Raw genomic sequence first — 6,819 nt, 5'->3', positions numbered from 1 at the left:
CCCCTTCTCTGTTCCTTGTTTTGGAAAATTAAAAAAAAAAAAAACCCCGAGAGGGGAAGCTTTCCAGCCCCGCGCTCCCTCCCCTTTTAGTCGCCTTCTACGACACGCAGGGAATACGTGGGAAGTATTCTTTCTCCCCTATCCCCAGGGATAATATATATATATATATATATATATATATATATATATATATATATATATATATATATATATATATATATATATATATATATCCCTGGGGATAGGGGAGAAAGAATACTTCCCACGTATTCCCTGCGTGTCGTAGAAGGCGAGTAAAAGGGGAGGGAGCGGGGGGCTGGAAATCCTCCCCTCTCATTATTTTTTTTTTGATTTTCCAAAAGAAGGAATAGAGAAGGGGGCCAGGTGAGGATATTCCCTCAGAGGCCCAGTCCTCTGTTCTTAACGCTACCTCGCTAACGCGGGAAATGGCGAATAGTTTGAAAGAAATAGAAAGATATATATATATATATATATATATATATATATATATATATATATATATATATATATATATATATATATATATATATATATATGGCAAAATCTGAGTAATCACGTAAAATCCTTAATTACCAACTAATTAACCCAAGCCATACGTTCTGTAATTACCAATCTGCTGCGAATGACCCTCCCCCCCCCCAGCAAATATGGGACCCCCAGCTTCCGTTAAGGTCTAGGGGTTGGGGGGAGTGTGGACCTTGGCTGGAGGGAGAGGTAAGGTGTCGGGAGAGAGTGTGTGGTGGAGTGGCTAATGAAGCTGGTCCTGTCCACAGAATATCATGTCCAGTTGGGTTCTTAACTGTTGGCTTCCGGCAACATGTCGGAATAAATAAGTCGGGTTCTCTCTCTCTCTCTCTCTCTCTCTCTCTCTCTCTCTCTCTCTCTCTCTCTCTCTCTCTCTCTCTCTCTCTCTCTCTCTCCTGACCCAACCTACCCACGTCTTCTCTATTCTGTCTTCCATCACGTATACAGTGGCTCGCCATCTTTCGTATTCCCGGCTCGATCAGCACCGATACTCAAAGTCAGGTTTGGGTCCAGTTCACCTCAAGTATTTATTTGTCTTATTCACGATCAACTGAGGTCAGAGAGGTCAAGGGTCAATAAGCTATTTAATCATGTGGACTAACGTTCACGGGAAGTGGAGACGGTTGCTTTTGTGCTAAAGAGGTCGAAGATGACCTTCGTATTCGCTCTTTATGACGACGTGTCTTGAAAACCTAGACTTGTAATGAGGTCAGCAAAAACACAATTAAAAATAATTGGCTGATACGATTATCATTCTTTAGTGATTATTTCCTGAAAGTCCTGACTGAAAGTCAGTCAGCAGAAATATCTGATGTAATGGGCGAGATAGACAATTTAAGCAACACCTTTTTTTTTTTATAACGTATGAATTATATTAAAAACTGTTACAGAAAAGAGGAAATTTTTGTTACTGCAAACTACCGCCGTACATTCTACCCACAAAGCTAGCCCAAGTATCAAGTATTTAACGAAGATGCAGTTGACTAAATTCTTCATTTCCAGCCTAATTATATGAGAGAAAGTTCATGTGTATGTACGAGTTACGCCTTCTACATTGGTGCTAGTAACTGTGCTCAGGTCTTTGATATTAGTTTGTTATCATGAAATCATTCTATTTTGGAAGACCTTGATAACATTTTTGTCCTCATTATCATTATTTTGTAATATATACCCTCAATCGTTTTGATTAAGGATCACATTGGTAATATATTTTTTTTCATACATATTCACCATTTCCCGCGTTAGCGAGGTAGCGTTAAGAACAAAGGACTGAGCCTAAGAGGGAATATCCTCACTTGAGGTAGCGTTAAGAACAAAGGACTGAGCCTAAGAGGGAATATCCTCACTTGGCCCCCTTCTCTGTTCCTTTTGGAAATCTAAAAACGAGAGGGGAGGATTTCCAGCTCCCCGCCCCCTACACTTTTAGTTGCCTTTTACGACAAGCAGGGAATACGTGGGAAGTATTCTTTCTCCCCCATTCCCAGGGATAAACATTGATAATATATATATATATATATATATATATATATATATATATATATATATATATATATATATATATATATATATATATATATATATATATATAAGTTTGAGATGTCTGAGGACAATGTGTGGTGTGAGGTGGTTTGATCGAGTAAGTAATGTAAGGGTAAGAGAGATGTGTGGAAATAAAAAGAGCGTGGTTGAGAGAGCAGAAGAGGGTGTTTTGAAATGGTTTGGGCACATGGAGAGAATGAGTGAGGAAAGATTGACCAAGAGGATATATGTGTCGGAGGTGGAGGGAACGAGGAGAAGTGGGAGACCAAATTGGAGGTGGAAAGATGGAGTGAAAAAGATTTTGAGTGATCGGGGCCTGAACATGCAGGAGGGTGAAAGGAGGGCAAGGAATAGAGTGAATTGGATCGATGTGGTATACCGGGGTTGACGTGCTGTCAGTGGATTGAATCAGGGCATGTGAAGCGTCTGGGGTAAACCATGGAAAGCTGTGTGGGGCCTGGATGTGGAAAGGGAGCTGTGGTTTCGGGCATTATTGCATGACAGCTAGAGACTGAGTGTGAACGAATGAGGCCTTTGTTGTCTTTTCCTAGCGGTACCCCGCACACATGAGGGGGCAGGGGGATGGTATTCCATGTGTGGCGAGGTGGCGATGGGAATGAATAAAGGCAGACAGTGTGAATTGTGTGCATGGGTATATATGTATGTGTCTGTGTGTATATATATGTGTACATTGAAATGTATAGGTATGTATATTTGCGTGTGTGGACGTGTGTGTATATACACGTGTATGGGGGTGGGTTGGGCCATTTCTTTCGTCTGTTTCCTTGCGCTACCTCGCAAACGCGGGAGACAGCGGCAAAGCAAAATAAATAAAAATAAATAGAATATATATATATTCCCTGGGGATAGGGGAGAAAGAATACTTCCCACGTATTCCCTGCGTGTCGTAGAAGGCGACTAAAAGGGAAGGGAGCGGGGGGCTGGAAATCCTCCCATCTCGTTTTTTTTTTTTTTCCAAAAGAAGGAACAGAGAAGAGGGCCAGGTGAGGATATTCCCTCAAAGGCCCAGTCCTCTGTTCTTAACGCTACCTCGCTATCGCGGGAAATGGCGAATAGTATGAAAAAAAAAAAAATATATATATATATACATATATATATATATATATATATATATATATATATATATATATATATATATATATATATATATATACTTTATGTGCAATCCACGGCAAAATAAGTGATTATCTTCATCGCCCGTAGTATTTTGCCAAAATAAACTTACTCACATACCTTCCAGAGGACTTAAGTTTTCTTAAGTTAGCCTAACATTACTCGAACGGAATATCTCAAAGAAAACTGATATATTTTAGGATAAACAAAAGCCAATGGAAAAGAAAAGTAACTTGATCTGCCTTGTTTAGGTGCAAAACGTTTGATAATCATTTATGTAAAGAACAATTACCCACGATACTGTGAGTAACTCCTATAAAGTGAATGAAGAAGTCTATTGTAAAAATATTATGGAAGCGCGCAAAAGCGAATGAAAAAAATGATACAAAAATATTTAACAAATTATGAACTTCTTGGTGACACATTTTGTAGATGTTCTAGCTACCCTAGAAGTATTGCATTCCATGAAAGCTCTAGATGATGCGAGAAAGATGAGTTTACTGTAAGGTGATGCTGATCCAATACCTGCAGAGGTCTTTTGTGCTACACACTTGATGGATTTAGATGAAGAATCTAATATGGTTGGAGTAGTTGGTGAAGACACATTGTTGGCTGTTACAAGAAATACTGCAAGTAGTGGAAGTGACAGACACTATATCGGAAACCAATGCAGTAGAAGTGACGGGCAATGATCCAACAGCAGATGATGCAGAAGGAACGGATGGTGTATAATTTCGAGATGCTGAAACAACAAAATTAACACGAGTCTGAGTCTGAAGGGACAATTTTAGGATATACTGTCAAAATATGAATATACTTTTCAAGTTCATTCACCACATTCAAAGAAAAAGATTGAAAAGGTCTATAGGAGAGCAAATAAAGACAGGAACAGCACCGACAGACTAGAGGCCATGAATATGCCCATCATGGTAGAAAGAAGGCTTCTTTTTCAGTTTGACGACGTCGATCGACGCTGAACACTACGAAGTACGAAGCATGCAAACCAGATACTATAACATGAAACTGACTGAGAAACTTGTGCGTTCATAGTTTCAAAGTAGTGGATGAATGGAATAAACAAAATGGTGATGTCGTAAATGCTGGTAGTATTCTAAAAGAAAAATAATACGACAGTGCAGAAATTTCAAACGACGTAGGACCTGCATCTTCGAGGATGCCGGATTGTATGGATCTTGAAATGAACTTCACCTGAACTCGTGTCTGTTCCACGAGTTCACTGTGATCAAGTCATTAAATCATAGTCAGCGACTATGAAACCTGAACATGACTGCCGAGCTGAGTACGGCGTCACTGCCAGACGTACGAATTAAAGTGAGCTAAAGCACTACGTCACTGCCAGACGCACGAGGCAACGTGAAGGGAGCACTTATCAAGTGTGTCAGTTTATGCTACTACATCTTTTGATCTACGCCAAATACACTTCTGGATGTCTGCTAAAAATGGAATACATCGAGAAAAGGATCTCAGTAAAACCCGTAGATTGCAAGCTTAAGAATGCAGACATAAAGATTGCGAAATTAAGGAAGATACGAGGTGAATGTTTTAAATCAATCTCATAAGCAAAATGATGTCATTATCAGCTTACATATCACGCAAGTTTTATATCTTTTTTTCTGTGATGAAGCGATCGTGTCATTTTAAGGTTATATATATATATATATATATATATATATATATATATATATATATATATATATATATATAGGGATTCGATATAAAAAAAAAATACGATAAAAATACTGTGATTGTTACGTTATCATTGCTTGTAATACTTTTGTAAGAGATTGTTGTTTGATAGATGATGTTCAAGTGAGATTACCATGGGGGCCCATAACCATGGTTTAAGAAAACCTTTTAATTTAGACATTAATGACCCAACTAGGCCAATCGACTGCCTAAGATACTTTAAGTACCCACTTCATTACAGTCTAAAGAAAAGCCAATAACCTTCTTACATTTAAGACCTAAATTGAATGACATGGGTATACATAACATGACATGCATGGGTCCGCGGATGTTTGCTTGATATTATATATCTAAGGCTACTCACTGTATCAGATATAAAGTGGCATGCATCCTAACACAATTGCTACTAGTAACTAAACATCCTAATTCACAATTGCAAGGAACTTCCTGTTCTCTGTTGCAGAAAGTTCACTTGAGTGTGGAACACATGGTCTTAGCTGGATTTTTTTGGTAGCTGGACTGCAGCCGGGTCTCTGGGCGTGTGCGTGTCAGGTAGGTCCGGGCTCGCGTTTCCCACCACGGCAGCATAGCTTCTCGCCTTACACCAGTTGCCCTGTTTGATTCGAATTTATCAGTGTCTCTCGTTGACACATTATTGGTTCATTACCCTCACAGGGAGGTGAGCCATGCACGCTGTATATAGACACCTTCTGGGATACCTTAGTAGATGTTGAATGCTAACTCCCCCGTGCTGGATAACTGTTTCCAAGGAAGTAGGGTATAGGGTACTTAACTGAGGGACACTGCGTTTCGTCTGTGTACTGCGTGACTTGAAATCACGTTGGGTTGCCAAGGCGATCATTTCAGTTTCCCTGGCTAATCACTTCACTATATCACTTTTTCACTTTTCCACACTCGTTAATTTTTCATGGTGACATTACTTGAAACTGTATCGCTGTATGTTCGTAAATGAGCACCTAAAATGGTAAACTTTTGCATATGGCGTAATCCTATATGGAAACTGCTATGGACGATAAAATGTCCCGTAAAATATAAATTCTACAATTAAGCTACAGCTACATTCGGTTATTTTACACATGTTATTTTACATGTCAATTCCTTATGTCCACAAAGAACTTATTTTTCACTACACCGTTAGTTTTAACACACCACCATCTTCATATAAAGCTATGTACACTATGACTCCAACATCACTACTTGGTTATCAATGCGCCGTAATCCTTACCACAAATACAGTACTCATATACCCATTATTTTCACAACTTCACTACTCCCTCATCATCGTTATACCCATGAGTTTACTTTAGTCTTCCCTTTAATTTCATCCTAGCCAAGCTTAGGCTTTAAGGAATCTTTTTTTCCGGCAATGTGGCTTATCCTACACACACATATACACAAAGACAATAATTTATCTGTAAATATAAGGGAACTGTCGCTTCCATCACAGCAGAGCTTATCATCAAGATCTTTTTTTGTTTCTTATCAAAACTAAGTCATCCAAGACGGCCGTTAAATTTCTTGCCCCAAGCAATGTTCAAGAAAAACACATCTTGAACTAATCGTCATCGCCAGCGTCATCATCATCATCACCAGTCATTATCATCATAATCATCACTAGTGTCATCGTCATCATCATCATTATCACCAGCCTCATGATCATCACCACCAGCGTCATAATCATCATCACTAGCGTCATAATCATCATCACTAGCGTCATCATCATCATCACCACCAGCGTCATAATCATCATCACTAGCGTCACCATCATCAATATCATCACCAACGTCATCATTATAATCATTACTAGCGTCATCATCATTACCTCCAGCGTATCATCAACAGCGTCATCATCATGATCATCATCACTAGCTT

This window comes from Panulirus ornatus, chromosome 4 (genome assembly GCF_036320965.1).
Source record: "Panulirus ornatus isolate Po-2019 chromosome 4, ASM3632096v1, whole genome shotgun sequence".
Taxonomy (NCBI): domain Eukaryota; kingdom Metazoa; phylum Arthropoda; class Malacostraca; order Decapoda; family Palinuridae; genus Panulirus; species Panulirus ornatus.
Note: the sequence above shows the minus strand (reverse complement) of the source record.